The sequence below is a fragment of the Apostichopus japonicus genome, chromosome 18 (genome assembly GCF_037975245.1).
Source record: "Apostichopus japonicus isolate 1M-3 chromosome 18, ASM3797524v1, whole genome shotgun sequence".
Lineage (NCBI taxonomy): Eukaryota > Metazoa > Echinodermata > Holothuroidea > Aspidochirotida > Stichopodidae > Apostichopus > Apostichopus japonicus.
This window is the reverse complement of record NC_092578.1, coordinates 13,472,072-13,489,004: the sequence shown is the minus strand read 5'-3', so window position 1 is coordinate 13,489,004 and position 16,933 is coordinate 13,472,072. Positions and strand designations below refer to the sequence as shown.

Below are 16,933 nucleotides of genomic sequence, written 5' to 3'. Positions count from 1 at the left end.
ATATTTAAATAAATGTCCATATATCGCGGAGCCACGTGGAAAAGTGGTCATGAATTCCCATTCTCCGAAATCCTAAACCGAACGCAGGGTCATTCATGACTCAGAGGGGTACACTGGAAGAACTACGAAAGTGAGGGCGGCATACTATCGATACTGCGAAAACTATTGTGATACTATATTGTATTACTACAGTGTGCAATCTATAGTGATGTCAGTATATCATGTGACTTAGTCCACTTGCCAGGCGCATCTCTCTGTAAATTTTGGACCATAGATAATGAAGTGTTGTGTAAACTTTGTACTGTTTACAATTATGCAGATAATGGCCATTACGTACATTTTACTACGAGATATAAATGGGACGAGCGGCAGTGACACTTCCACATTGTTGTACATGTATGTGCAGTATTGTACACGACCCACACAGTGACATCAAAATTGTGTTTGCATGCAATATAAGTGTGTGCAAATGTGACTAACACTAACTAGTGTCATAAAGGCCCAGATTATGTCACTGCAGTACCCATGGTATGTCCACAACATCATGTCCAATTTATATGCCACAATAAACTCAATCTCAGTTTCAGCCATTAATTAGTATTAATTCACACTTTTCATAAACTAATTAAAACAGATTAATCCTGTCAATCAATTTTAAACAGAGCTATAGAAGAAAATTTGTAAACATTTATAATCAAGTACATGCAGCAATGTATATAAGTAACATGCAATATAACGTTGTTTGAGCTGTACGCGTGGCACATAGATGCAGCATAATTAAATTATTCACTCGACATTGAACTAATTACAAACAAGAAGAGGGCTTACCAGAATTTAGGATTCCATCCATTGATCACCGAAAGGCACAAAAAATCCCAAAAGCATGAGCATGAGTCTTACATAAATTACAACTATAAACTACTCCCAAAAATATGTTTTACTCTGGCCATAAGAGTCTAGTTCGAAACTGCAAGGAGATGAACTCCAGCTCTGATTGTCCCGACACAAAAATATCAATCTTCCATTATGGATCGAAGGCTGCATGCATTAGTAAAAGAAAAAAGAGCCCTGTTCCATTCCATTGCAATTGGTTAGCAACATTCATGTGCTGTATATCTGTATAGTCCTTAAAATATATATGTGTTCATCACATGATTGTGCCCTTTGACTTTTTTTTTTGGCTCAAGTGTGATGATATCAGCTTTCAGAAACACAGGCTCACCCTTTGCTTAGTATAGTTTTAATTTAAATCCAGTTAGTCAAGGAACACATCATTTCCTATCATAGGACATGCTGATGTCATCACTTTTTACACAAGCTGCAGCAGATTTCCTTTTCAAAATGTTTCTTTCTTTATTTCCTCTGAATAAATACTTACTGCAGCCAAATATGAGAAAAGAAAGAATAAGAAAAGAAAAGAAAAAGAAATGAATGAAGACAAAAATAGAACCTGCCTCTTGCTGGACGATATTTTTCTTGTAAAACTTGCTGATCCATGCAGCTGTTCAGAATCATGGAACAATGGAGAAACACAACATGCAGAAAATGCATGTATGAATGAGCTGGCTGTCAAAAATCTTGAGACTTCAGTACAATGTTTATGTAGGCTAGCTAGAATTCAACCAGACTGCAGCAGACTACACCCTTTTTAAAAGTTTAAAATTGATGATACAGAATTGAACAGATGATAATAACTGGGTTGATATACATAATAATAAGCATATACCACTCCCCTCTGTTCTACACCTGGCATGTACTTCTCAACACAGCTTCAAAAAATCCCATATAAAAAAAAAACACACACACTGTATACATATTGTAATCAACCCTGTTCAATAAATGGACTAGTCCATATGAAAGAAAAAACTACAGAGGGGTTTCCCCTTTACAATCCCAATCACGAATAGAGGTTGTAGCATGTTTTGTATGATCTGTTCTGGAGGAATGGCTTAATTGGCTTGCCTTTTTTCATCTTCTTCTTTCTCGTGGCAGTGGTATAGATTAGAGTTTCATGCGTTAAGAATGCTCTAGCTTGTATGAGTTAGAAGAAGTCTCTCTTAGTGGCATGTGACCATGGGATGATGTACTGTACAGTTAGGCTATCGCTTTCACTATAATTTATGACAAGTTGTGATAGGTAGCTGTTATTCAACTTTATAACAGCACCGGTAGGACTCTATCAACAGCTCAATTAAGACATTTTCATTTTTTTTTTTTTTTTTTTTGCTTCTTATTTGAATGATGAAATGATAGATTCTCCCACAGAAGGCATCAAGTATATTTATTCACATTTCTTCATAAATTTTGGTTTATGTGGGTTCTCGAAAGCTCTCTTTCAATGAAATGTACTTTAATAGTGATTCCAACAGTACATAACTCTAACAACAGTATAAGATCCAATTTTTTTATCCTGTTTGAATTTGAGAAACTATTTTCCAATAAATTTACCACAAACCTAGAGGGAGCTGGAATTAAATCAGATTGTTACTGGTGACATTAAAACATGATTAGTATCTTGTTTGTTTGTTTTCTGTTTTGTTTTTAACCACAAACGTCCTTAATTAGATACTTAATGATTCTGTTTTTTGTTATTTTGTTTTAACCACAAATGTCCTTAATGAGATATTTAATGATTCTGTTTCTAATATCGCCAAACTTATCACAAACACTTTCACATTAGCATTAGTCAAGTGCGTGTCACTTTTTAACCCCCGCATATAATTGAAATGAAGCTATACAATAGATTATGTACTCAATGTAATGTTTTGCGTGAATTTATTTTGGAATAACTATAGTGTGGATTTTTTTTCTAAAATTGAATATTACACTTTTGATATTATATGGTATTCATTATATTTTGTATTCTTCTTTAATACTTCAAAAAGCGATTAAGATTCCTGGAGGCTGAATAATGATAAGTCCACCAATGTAATCAGTAGAGGGCTTTAAAAAAATCTTCCAGCTGATTGGGAACTCTCAATACAATGAAAGCCTATAGTAACCAATGAAATCATGAATGCTATTTTAAAGGAGCTTGGGACATACAGTATCTTAGTTCGCATTTTATCATTTATGCTGTTTATGCCATGTAGCTAGCATAATGCCATGAGCTGACTATTAAACCCTGAATGCTGCTTTAACAGAGCTTAGAATATATTCTTGTTTGACTAAGTTCTGCCTGACAACAAACTGTAAACTGTCTATAGCAATAACTATTGGAGCTCAATGAAATACTCAATGACACTTTAAAGGAGTTTTGGATATGAATGAAGCTTAAAATGTTGTTGAGTTTTGGATCTGAATGAAACTAAAAATGTTGTTTGAAAGAAGCTAAGAGAAAAATAAAGTATGTTTCTTGCTTGATTAACCGTCCATTAAATTTATATGGGCATGATTAGCATAATTCTTGAAGCCCAATAAAATCCTGAATGACACTTTCAGAGTTCAACTGATAGAATACCTTCTTGTCTTATGTTAATTGTGTACATGTTCTATTTGTGTGTCTTGGATCTGCTATGTTACTTAATAAAAGAGGTAAGAATATCTTCTTGTGTTGATAATTGTCTGTCAATACACTTTGAGCCAATTTACCTTATTAGTCAAGCAGAATGTAAAGCCATTGTACTGCTTTAATTAGTACAGACAGTTGTATATTAAGTTTATATATATATATATATATATATATATATATATATATATATATATATATATATAGATATATATATATATATATATATATCTTATTTCTCTGGTTTTCTCTAATAATAGATGGATGGATGGACGGATGGACGGATGGATAACTTGTCATATTGAAGGTGTCTTCATATATAAATTTTACACATTATTCACATCCAGGGAGGTTATGCCACATAGTAACTGATCATTTTAAGCTGGGAACAGGGATACTATTCTAGTGGCAAACAATTTGACACTCTAAAAGGGTAAACAAGTTTCCACAACGCAGTAAGTTTGAACTACGGATAACATCGATGCACGCAATGGTTCAAGGTCTTAATTTAATGTCAAAACCAACATTTATAATTACTGTAAGTCATCTTTCCACATCTTTCTTAGCGTCATTGAAAATTTAAGAAATAACTCCAATCTAACTGCAGTATGTAAAACTAATCAACAAATGTATCGTAAGATTAAAACACTATGTTAAGTTTAACATATTGCTTTCCTTTAATTGGGAGCATTTCAAAAATACATAAATCCCTATTTTTTTTATTTTTTTTTATTTTTTTAATAAAAATGACAGAGGTAAACTGACAAAGACTTATCAACATGTACAGAACATTTTTCTATGAACCTAACAACCTGCATTGACATTGTCTAATTACAATGACATTGCCAAATAGTCCATTATTATAAGGTGCTAACTCAGGATGCAACGCCTTAAAATGTTGGCATCTGTTCAGAAAAACTGGAGTCCTGGAGTCCTCCATGAAAACATGCACCTCAAAATATCTCTACCGGAAACACATAATACTTAGTTAAAATGACCCTAACCAACCCGTGGCTTGTGCGCGACTTGACGGAAGCATTTTAGTGATAGGTCTATAATATGCACAAAAAAATCAAATGATGAATCCTTTAACTAATATACAACAACAAAATGACTGTCAAAGTCAGAAGCAAGCAGGAAGTTTTGCTGTAGACTAGTTACCATGTACTGTACATGCCAGCCTAGCCACCATACTGTGTGTACTAGTGTTAGGTATACAGTTCTCCCTTGTACTGTACATAGGAATAGGATAGATCTGGTGAAAATGTTATGGGTCGTCATGCATATGTTGTGAATTTTGGAAATCAACATGAAGTAAAATGAGTGCCTAGACAGAAAATTGCAAAGCATAAAAATACTCCACTTTTCAACTGATTTTAATGAGCCCCTTAAATGCGGACGTAGTAAATATTAGTATAGATATCGACGACACGAGAACAAGCCCCAGCTTACAGGCCTACTACTTGCTCACAACTTTTATGAACCCCTGTCGTGAGTTACCATGTAACAGTTTACCTATGCAATTTTATTCAAAAGTTTATTCAAAGTTGAACAAATTTTCCCAACTACTATATCAAGTCGGCCCAAGCCTGGCCAGTTCTGACCCCTTTCCCATCATAGCATATACTGTATAAACTAACTTTTCTCACAATGTTGATTTTAACAGACTCAACTTTCAATGGCTACTTTGAAGATGTGTGAGTAGTTTACACACAACTGTCTCAAAGAAAAGATAAATAATTGACTGAAGCATGTGGTCAAAGGGACCGCGAAAATTTACGCAAGTTAGCAACAAAGAAATTACTGTGGTATGAATAAACATTTTAAATGAGCAACTCTCAAAGTGGAGAGAACAAACACACTGTAAGATGAAAACTTGTTTTCAGTATCAGAGATGTTAGCTTCCCACAAAATTCATCAAATTTGTCTCAACGCATCGCATTTGTCATCAAAACAACGATTCAATTATATATAACGTGATAGTCTCAGAAACAATTCAAGTGCAACTTCGTACCATAAGCGCTTGTTGTCGAAACATGTGACATCGAGGCGTAACATTATTTGAGTGCACACATATGATAGTCTATAGCATAAACTTGGCTATTTCTACACAGGGTCACATACAGTAACATTACAAGCAGTTGCAGTTAAACCAACATAGTGTGTGTTCATTGAGCACTGAAGATGCAAGAATGTTTGCAGACAATTAGCATTAAGGCAATTTCACTAATGACTTCACTAGTTAACATCCATCCATACAATCACAAAATGTAAATGGATTTATCTTTAATAACTACAGTTTATTTTCAATTCCATCTGAATTTTGGAAAATATGTGATAGCTTAGTAATAAAACTTTTGGAAAGTGACAAATGAACATAAAAGGCTGCTTTTGATGCCAAGTATAAAACCATAATGGGTTTATTTGCTGTACTATCAACTGGTGTTGTAGTACTCAAAGAGTACTCCTATTCATCATTTATTCCTCACACTTGGATGCTAAATTACTCATACTTCATCTCATACTTATACATATTTTTGAGGTGACCTTTTATTACATTCTCCTTAGTAGTCTTCCCTCCCCTGTCGTAAGCCTAATCCCCCAGGTTCAAGACATTTAGATTTTGTTTGTTGTTGCTCCCTTTGCTTTTTGCATCCCCAAAAATGTCTGTGGGGGGGGGGGCACTCTGTCCCCCCTGGCTATGCCACTGGTTCGGAATGAGTACTTAATGAGTACTTATAGAAAAACAGTTTCGTGAAACGGACGTTACAACAGGAAGCTGCATATTTCTTCGACCCTATCGGCATTCCATAGAATTACTGTGTAACTAGTGATACTATACTCACAGGTCTCTCTTCTGGCAGTATCATACATATAGCCAAGTAAATTAACAAGTACAATGCCTAAAGGCTACTACCAAGACGGAGAATAAATGAGCGACATGTTGCGAACGCACCAAACAATTAGTCGCATGATTGTATAGTACCACCGTCAGTCTAACAACTCTCTGTAATAACTCTATGTACATATATCACTTCAAGTTGCTCGCTATAATAATGCCACTTTCTCATTCCATTATCGCAAAGAAACATTTTGAATGTTTGGCGTAAACAATAACAAGCTCCGAGCAATGTAATTTGCATATTCAACTATCACATCATTTGTTTACAATGAAAAGCAGGGAGCCCCCTCCCCCCCCACAAAAAAAAAAGAGCATGTTATAAACTTTGTAAAGATCTTGCACAGTTTACTATTAAAAGCCAAAAGTACTCGGATGAAAGAGTATGCAGTACCGGGTATCATATACGACAATTCTGTAGTACTCGCACACATGGTACTTGGAAACTGAAGTACAGGGAAGTACACGGACGTACTCGGTTCTCAGATAGTACTTGACAACAACACTACCTATTACACCCTGAGCTGACAAAGAATGTTTCAATGTCAAACTCAAGGTCTACTTTAAAATGTAGGCAAGAGTTTAACGGTACATCGAAAGTAAATCTACTTATGTCCACTCGTCGAAAAAGAATCATATTTTTTGTCAGTGCATTTAAAGTACGTAGCTCATCATCACCTACAGTAACTCTGGACTGAGGGGCAATTTGAGAGATCGATAGTACCATCCTCGGTGATTTAGTGCTGTGCATTTACAACCGAGTTTCTGGATTCAAAACCTCCAGGTAACACCTATAAGGCTTAACAGAAACGAAGTTCCAAGTGCATTTAAAAACACGATGATGTAATATATATATGCTTTATAACATATATAAAATAAACTTCATATAAACATCATATTTGATTCAAGGACATTGTTGATTCACAGAGCGCTTAAATTTAGAATATAAATCTGATTCTGAGTTTTGTGATTTTTACTCCAGATCCTGATTAAAATATCCAAGTTTCATTAGTTCAAGACATGAGAGAGAGAATGCGAGCTCGTTTGTTTGACTTTGGGCTAATTAATATTCCCCTCAGAAACTATCTGATCTTTGCCATTTCCTCCTCTTCACAGTTAGTTAATGACATTAATTTGCAGAGCACTTTAAACCTAATGTGGAAAACAAAATAAATTTGCAAAATTTTGCTTTCTCTTTTAACAGAACACCTACGAATGAGAAATTGCGCAATTCAGAACACTGTATGCAATTAAACTGTGTAAGACTTAATAACCTGGGCACACCTGCATGGATCTAAACGTAAACACAACATGTACGCTGTTAGTCTTTACTGCTCAGGCAAAATTGCGCAATTCAGAACACTGTATGCAATTAAACTGTGTAAGACTTAATAACCTGGGCACACCTGCATGGACCTAAACATAAACGCAACATGTACGCTGTTAGTCTTTGCTGCTCAGGCAAAATTGCGCAATTCAGAGCACTGTATGCAATTAAACTGTGTAAGTCCTATTTTATGGTCATCTACTTAATAACCTGGGCACACCTGCATGGATCTAACAATAAATGCAACATGTCTGCTATCAATTTTTGCTGCTCGGGCAAAATTGTTGGGCGTTAACAACTCACAGAATAATATCATTTCTTACACAGAGACACAAATATAATGTACCTTTGTTATCCTTGAGACAGACAAGTGCTGTTATTAGACAAAGGTTTCAACACGGATGCAATTTGTTTTGATTTGTAAGATCCTGCTGCATTCTCAATAGGCTATATAACAATCGACGCATAATTAGATATCCTATAATCTCATACTAACAGATACAGAGGTGGTTAAAATCGACAAGTTTCCTGAATAATCATGTTATACTACGAGATTTAAAAGTTTCGTATCTTGCAGATTAAAACAAGGAGCTGCTAGGTACTCCAACAGACCCCTGGGTTGGTCAAAACTTTTGATATCACGACGAGATAAATCCTTCGTAAACTTACTCCAGAAAATGAAAGATGGAATCAATGTAAAATGTTCTCTGCGCTAAAAGATTTCAAGAAACGATCCATTCAGTTTGCTAGAATACATATGACTGTAGATTCGATTGTGGTTTCAAAGCATAGTCCACTTAGAGGCAAAATAACTTTTGACTTTGGAGTATAAGAGAGGAAAATATAACAGTTCTAAGCAAAGCTGGTCAAATTTGCTTTCAATTCCTACTTGCAGTGTTTCTGTGATATTCTACAGTATATGATAGCTATAAAATATATATATTTATATTTCAGTTTATGAACTTGAAGCAATCGGCAGTGATACATAGTTGCACACTCACAGCAAAACATTCTGTTTTTAATCCAACCAATCTACGTCATAGGAACCCTTAGTGAAGACATTCCCAGAATTATTTTTTTCCAATTGTTTCCAAACAGACGCTTGTCCATAAATTTTAATATACATAATCATATATGCAATAATTTGACAATTCCCACTTGGAAAAAGTCCACATTTTGTTTTCATTTGTCTTTGTTAATTTGAAAGAAACTTTACTAACCAATCTAATGAAGTAGTACATTTTTTTGTATTGAATAGTATCAGACATACGGTATGTTTACTAGTACTAATGTTTACCAAATCATCCCTCCCCCTCAACACTCCCCCCCCCCAACAAAAAAATAAAAGCTGTCTTTACAGTCACAACATGGGTTCCTTTATTTACCTACGTAGTTAGCAATAACATCGAGCAGACTCAATAAATGGCTTTTTTTTTCACACAGACTGATATCGATTAAAAAACTTTCTCGTGACAAATGAAGCTATAATCATTGGTGGACTGTTTCTGCAGCACTCATTAAAAAACATGACCAGAGAAGGGACTTTCCCGAACACATTCCCATATGCTAGAAGCGGATTTCGTTATCAACAGATGCACCTTGCGAGCATTTATTGAGTAGACAAGCAAAATTATTCTTTCAAAATATTAGTCAACCTTCGGTTCAGCTTCACTAGCAGAAATGTTACACTTGTAAGGTTATCGAAAGTTCACAGTAATCACAGTTTAATGCCCTCATGTTAATATGCCTTTGAGATCTTTACACTGGGATCGTGTCTCAATAAGAACAAACTTTTTTTTTCTAAAATTGGCTCGAGCTGAAAATGACGTTCAATGACTGATGAATAGGCAATTAAGATTCCTGTGCTCCACTGACTATGAAATTCAAATTGATAAATTCAACCCAAGTATCATTATTGACATTTTAAACTTGAAAAACATATGAAAGATGTCAAGGATGGAATGCCCCCCCCCCCTCGGTTGCAAATTACTTTTGGGGTGAGTAGCGATAAGTCACTCGCATTGAGGAAAGTTCATAAAGTCAATGTAAATTTCCAAAATCAGTTTTTTAAACCTGTTTTAGACCTCTTCTCCTTCCACGCACATGCAGCAAGTGTGCAATATTATATATTTTAAACTTCACGACAAAAACTCCACCGATAATTTCATTTTCTTCACCGATAAGATAGGAAGAAAAAACAATTCTGAGATTTTTGGTATTGAAAATAAAGAGACTCTCTTGAGACTTTTATAAATGCAAACAATTAAAGCAATCATTACCTATTATGATGTTTCAATGTACATTTTGGTGATGTGTGAGCCATTACAATGTCTTAAATAGCATCAGCTGTTTTAAGGGCCGCCAGTATTACCGCCATAAATATGCTAAAAATATGCTAGAAGTCAAATAATGGTCACTCATGTTCAAACTTCAACTGATATTTCACTACCATGCACCCTCAAAGCAATTGTTTATATTTTTTTCTTCTTTCTAGAGATCAACTTTTCTAATCCCACCCTTATTTATGACTGGGGATGATTGTGATAGTCAGAACCTTCTAGTAAAAAAAAAAAATTAAACTTGAAGAATTCTAGCAAATTTTAGCAGGTTAAATCTGGGTTTAATATTAAATTGATGACCTTTACAGCTCTGTACGGACAGGATTTTGAGATATATATGAATTTAACTTTAATTGGAAGTTTACTTTTAGAATGAAGGTTTCTCTTAAATATTGTGAAGTAAAACACACCAAACTTTCATACATACACACTGTTTGATTAAATACATAGTAATGATATGATGGAAAAATTGCACAGTTGGCTAATACGTACACAATTAAATATATAGTATAACAAAGCTTTACATCAATTCACACCTAGAATGATATCCACAGCAAATGAACGATAACACCTGACAACGCAAACAAATTTGGAGGTAAATTGCCTGAAATTTCACGACTGCATGACAAGAGTTGACAAGAGGCCCAATGTATGCACAGCACCCACTCTTTTTTGTCAAAAACACAGGCAACCAGCACAGATCCTTACTCTAGCCAATAGACTAAAGTTACCTGTACCGCCTATAAAGGAAGAAACTTGAGCACAAAACAAATTTGATTTACCACGACCTAAAAATACTCCGTCATTCTCACATCAGGTCTGAGACCCAATATTACGACTATGTTCATGGCTTTATACGTTATCAGATGGGTACCGTAGATGTAAAGAATGGATGCAACACTACCAACCAGTATAATATGTCAAAAGCTTGGCGTCATGATAAAAAATGGTGCTATTCTCAGCCCAGATGGTCTTTATATTCTCCTCTTACTTTATGATGGCGATATGATTCGAGCTTTAATACAAAACAAAATAACTGAAGATAAAATCGTTACTACACCCAAAGTCACACAGGCAGGGTTATATCACAAGCTTCATTCTTAAGGTAGAGACGAGTCGCTGCCGTTAATTATCCTGAATTGAGTCATGTTTTTGGATTGAATCATTACGCTGAGTCATTGAATATATGTATGAGTCATTTTACTTTTGAAATTGATTTATACTCAAGACATCATTTGTTGTAAAACAGAGCAGAAAAAAAGTATATATGCATTCATAGCAACCCAGTCCTATATATATAAAATAAATATGTATATAAATATATATATACATATATATATATATATATATATATTGCATTAACATTAAGTGTGTTCAAAGTATCTCTTTCGAGATCCGGCTTTATGAATCACAAATGATTTCGAGTTGGTTTAGCATCATGTTTGATCTCTAGAGTAAGGCAAAATATGTCACCAAAAAATGGAACTAGTATTGTTCGATACAGGTGACAAACGCCTACAGTGGAATTACGACCTCCTTACCGGTTTCGAACCTCTGGACATACAATCAGCGTCCATAGCCTAGTTGGTTAGGGTGTCCGCATGTAAAGCGGGAGGACCGGGTTCGAATCCAGGCAGAGGCTCGAAATTTTTGCACTTTTCTGGAATTTCCAACTCACTATAATTTCAATGATATAAATATACTGAGATACTAAAGAAATATAAAAATTTATGGATAAGGAAGAAATGCTGAACATTGTATTTTGAAAGAACAGAGTCCTGCTGATCAAAAGCGCAACCACTAGTCAGATAATTAACTATACAGCAGTCCATATCACTATGACCAGGCATGCACTACCATAAACAGATGGAAACAAGCCCATTCATCATCAAATTAGAATAAACAGTACGATAGAGATAACAGCGATGGATGAATACTTCATTATTTGTTCTTTTTTATTTGTTTATTCCAATTGTCATAATTTATTTTCTGGAGTGGAGATAGGCTTTGCAAACAGGTGCAACAAAGATATATTGAAGCTATTAAAAGTTATCCATATAATAGATAGCATTGGTGTCTGGTGTCAAGTCCATGTTACCATAAATTGATCTACCTCGAAAATTATGTGAAATGGAAAAAAAAAACAATGAAGAGAAACATAATGGAAGATTTATTTAGATCCTTGTGGCCAGGGTTATAGCCACGCCGGCCGGCGGCGGTCGGTGGTAACCGCCACTCACGCCTGCCGGCCGGCATTGGAAGTGAATAAACAGTCCACTAGCCGGCACAAAAAAATAGTAAAATGCTTGTGAAATACAACAAAAGTAACAAATTTATCTTTCCCTTGCCGTAAAACATGATAATAAAGTCAGCTTTTTCTGTTATTTACCAATTGTAATCTGAAAAGTAGCAAAAATCACCATTAAGTGGGCCCTGGACCCCCGGCCATGAGATGCGAGAGCTTCGCTCGCTACGCTTCGCAAATTTATTTAACCAGCACTCACAATCTCCTAGCTATAACCCTGCTTGTGGCAAATATGACATCACAGATTCACTAAAATTGACAGCTCTCAAGATATAATTTTTAATCTAGGAGATCTAGCAAACAGAGCAAAATTTTTCTAATAGCCTGGAGGAATTATATAGTTGTTCCTCGCATAGATGTCTCTTTGTGTAAAAATAATGCCAGTATTATTTAATATCTAACGCCACCAAGTAAAGCAGCAGAAATTTAAGACTTGGTTCTGTACAGTAAAAGAGTAAGATACATTCTTCAGTGCTAATTTGTAAAGCCAAGAGACATTATCACCAAAAAAGGGTGAAGTCCTTTAATAAGTCTTGAATAAATAAGGTGATGTACGTTTTATTTGATAGACACTTAATTTTATCTGATATAAGTGGTTCGTGTGTATACATATTTGGAGCTGCAAATTACACCTTTCTTAAATATGTACGATACTGGTAAAAAAAATAGATGTCAAGTTGATATACATCGTAGTTGTCTAGTTGGTAAACAAGTTTGACATCGACAGGAAAAGTTTCAAAGTTAACAATTTTATTCAATTTAAATTTAAGTAACTTGCATCATACCTGTGATAAGAGCACTTTAATAAACAAAAAAAGAGGCAAGTTTTTACTGACACAAACATGGTAATGTACTCTCGACTAAAAAAGAGGCACTTCTTAAATGGCAACGGCGGCACTTTTAATGATTTCTGCAAACCTGCGAATGAGGGAACAGTAGTCCCTACTAACATTGTGTTAATGTTATGTGTAAGAATGGGTTACAGTAGCTACATCATCAACATGTCAGTTTTCATTCCATACTTTCTTTAAAAACATAAATTTCTCTCATAATATGCTCTCATCTGGTGTCATTTTTTGTCCAAGCTTCCATGCAACTTTAGAGCTGCAAAATGAACTGTCATTCATACCGTTTCATGGGTTCATACATACAACGTTTTTTTTCTTTTCCCCAGGTTCAGTAAGCTTTTAATAAAAGCAATCGCCACAATCTAAATTTGTTGATCAATTGCAACATGCAGTGATGTGCCCTTATATCCCCCATACAACCAACTGACCTACAACCCTATGTGCATTTTCAAATCATAACATAATGCCATAAAAACCTGCATGTAATGGGATCGTATAGAATGTCTATCGCCACGGGAACTGCACAGTCAATGATACATGAGCAACAACGTTCATAGTAAATCCCCACTTACATATGAATGTGCAAACACAATGAACACATTCGGGATCATGAGAACAATGGAGAACATTCCAAACCACAGACAGACAGACAGACAGATAGATAGACAGATCTTTGAGGGAAATGATATTGTACACTTCAATTATGACTTGCATTCTGACATCGTTAAACCCAAATGTATTGAAAATTTCAATCGTAATATTGATGTTGTATACAGTAAGAAATAGAAGTACAGACATTATTTATCTGGGATTGCATAGCAATTCAAATTCTTTGAGTTTCTCTTGCATCTCGAATGTAATCTTTAAATTGTTTGCTTCTGGTGGAGACTGTACTTGAGTTCTTTTAGAGAGATGAAAAACTACACTACACACACACACCGACACTCAGTGTCACTTCAAACATATGTTCAAAACACATTTTGAAATTAACACTTTAAGGATTCTTTCTGCAAACCTGACACTTAAAGGTGACATCTTTAAATATTGCATTATATCCCTTTTTGATGCTTTTAGTGCTTACAGAGTTAGTGTTGCCTGTACTACAATCTACACTGGGGTGAGATTGGCAAATTAGTTACAGAGGCAAATCGGATGCGGAGATTGCCATCATTCGTACTGTATGCGAAAGTCCCAAAATGGAAAATTGTTGCTGCTATTATCTCAGTGAACACAACAAGAACATTTTATGTAGCAAATGTGGCAAACAGGACAAATTTTATGATCTTTTCAAAGTAATTGTAATAGTATACAAATGATCCCTAAGTTGTAAACTGTAAAAGTTACTACCACTCTAGCCAATACTTCCACATGTTGCGACATTGACTTTAAAAGTGTTCTGTTCCTTACAAAATACTGCGGTTTATGTGCAAAAAAGTGCTATTTAAATCTTTGGACTAAATATACTGTATATCATTTCAACTCATTTTTGCCCAGCATTTTTCCACGCAAAACCAGATAAAGTATTCCCTGGACAAATAGATGTGACAAATGTCTACAGATAGTATAAGCAGGTTCAAATGAAATCAATCATGTGGTAAGACAATTTAAGAAAGGCATAGCAGATTGTGGAATATCTATGGAATACTTCGGAGATCAATTCTAGGATTGGGTTACGGAGGCGCCCAGTCGACTTTTAAATGAGCTACCAAATATGATGCAGAAAGTCTTGCTATAGACCCTGTTGCTACTATATTGGAAGTAGTTTTGTGGTTATAATGTTTTGTTCATTGTGTATATTTATGAGAATCTAAATCCAACGCTTATATTTGGAAGTAGAGGATCGGATGAAGAGGTAGGGATATCTAATACAAGGCTGAGAAATTGAGGTCAAGTTCTGATAACTCTAGTTCTAGCAGATAGTACAAATAAATCTGAAAATAATGTGAAGGTGCAATAGAATTCTGTTGATATCTTAATTATAGTCAACTGGGCATCACTACATCCCAATGCTTAGTCTTGCTAAGACTCTAGTATACATGTACAGCCTACAGTAGTGTGCCTTTCTTTTTCACAAAGCTATTTTCCCGTATCTATTTGCTGTACTGCCCAGAGAACGCTCGCGGCAACGCTTTAGATTGATACTAGGGTCTTGCACATTTCTCCCAAGCTATCTCATGTTTTCCTTTGATTTTGGTAGATTTGCTTCGGAAAAGCGAAGAAGACAATCAGGTTTGCCAATTGGGCCCACTTCCCCCAAAATGTTTATTCAAGCCCTGCCTCCTGCAGTGAACAATCACTTGTCCTTAGATTGGTTTGTACACTGCGAGACGGTCGCTAAACATTATCTCACATAACACGCAATTTCGTTACAATAATATGAATAAAGATTTTGTGGTTTGCATAAGTTCACACCCATCTTTGGAGAAATTTCCAAGACGTTTGTATTGGACAGATCCTCGGCATGTAAAATACAGTGGGCAACACTTTCGTGGTAGGTAGGAATGTACTCTAAGGTATGTACAGTTTGCACGCCAGAAAAAGAGTATTACAAAAGACTTGGCCAACCTCGGCATGTAAAATACAGTGAGCAAGCACTTTCATGGTAGACAGAAACGGACTCTGAGGCATGTACAGTTTGCACGCCAGAAAAAGAGGATTACAAATGACTTGGCCAACCTCGGCATGTAAAATACAGTGAGCAGGAACTTTCATGGTAGACAGAAACGGACTCTGAGGCATGTACAGTTTGCACGCAACAAAAGAGAATTACCTACCACTTGGCCAAGACTACGTAATGCTAGGATACTGTAAATCTTTCAAGTGGCCTTGCATTCTGTAGTTGTACCTAATTCTCTTGCAACCAGAACAGTAGAAACCTTGGGCAAACCTAGTCAACATTGTTACCACCCCAGTCAAATCCGAATGAATGGAATACCTGAAATCCTTTTCCGAAATGTGGCCCTTTGACTCACTGGCAGAAATCAAAGGGCCTAAAGCCTCTAGGCAACATTATGACTTTGGATAGCCATGGCTAACATGTAAGACAAATGCTTTATTTTGTTCTACAAAAAGAGTCATGTGTTTGGTTCCTTGTTGGTATTCTCCCTTTATTGAAAGTATTGTACAGTATTAATATTAACATAAAACAATAGCAGGACAATGTCCAGAAGTAGCCTACGGAATGTCTAACAACACTAGCAATAGTAGCACTAAGGCCTAACGTTACTACTAGTTAGTATCTATAGTCTATAGACAAGTATGTTTTTACCTTCAATCTGTGTTCTGCAAATGGAGGAAAGGTTGCGTTTTCTCTTCAAAGCTCTTCGTAAGATATGATCAGCTAATATTCATGTATTGAGATATGTACTTAACAGGTCCTTAAAAGGACATGTAACCAACGATGAGGCTAGGCACAGTTCTTGTTAAGCATTAAAAGGGTTTCAACCTGTGTAACGTTCGTATGGTATCCAATGTCAGCAATCGATCGAAAAGCGGAAACCAACCAGCAGTAAACGTGTAAACAGGGAATTCCCCTTGTTATTATCGCTTACCTGTAACTCGAATTCTGACGTCAAACATTGCGCCAACAAAGATTTTGCAATGTTCAGCGTGGAAAAAAAAAAGGATTTTTTGTCGAACAGCAGATTGAGTCATTGTTTCCTTTAATTTCTCTTTACAAAACGAAATATTTAACCTCTTGGTAATCA

At 35.5% G+C, this 16,933-nt stretch overlaps 1 protein-coding gene across 3 annotated transcripts in view; it reads right to left on the bottom strand.

Annotated features, from left to right (window-relative positions):
- LOC139958720 (uncharacterized) overlaps positions 1 to 16,682 on the bottom strand; it is a 41,136-nt gene extending 24,454 nt beyond the window's left edge. Inside the window, exon 1 of one of the 3 annotated variants that reach the window (XM_071956013.1) lies at positions 16,495 to 16,682. The gene's annotated coding sequence lies outside the window, so the exon portion shown is untranslated. Of the gene's footprint in view, positions 1 to 828; positions 1,383 to 1,454; positions 1,756 to 16,494 lie in introns of those variants that run through there. The other 2 variants (XM_071956015.1, XM_071956014.1) reach the window with 2 other exon arrangements.
- Positions 16,683 to 16,933: the final 251 nt, after the last annotated feature.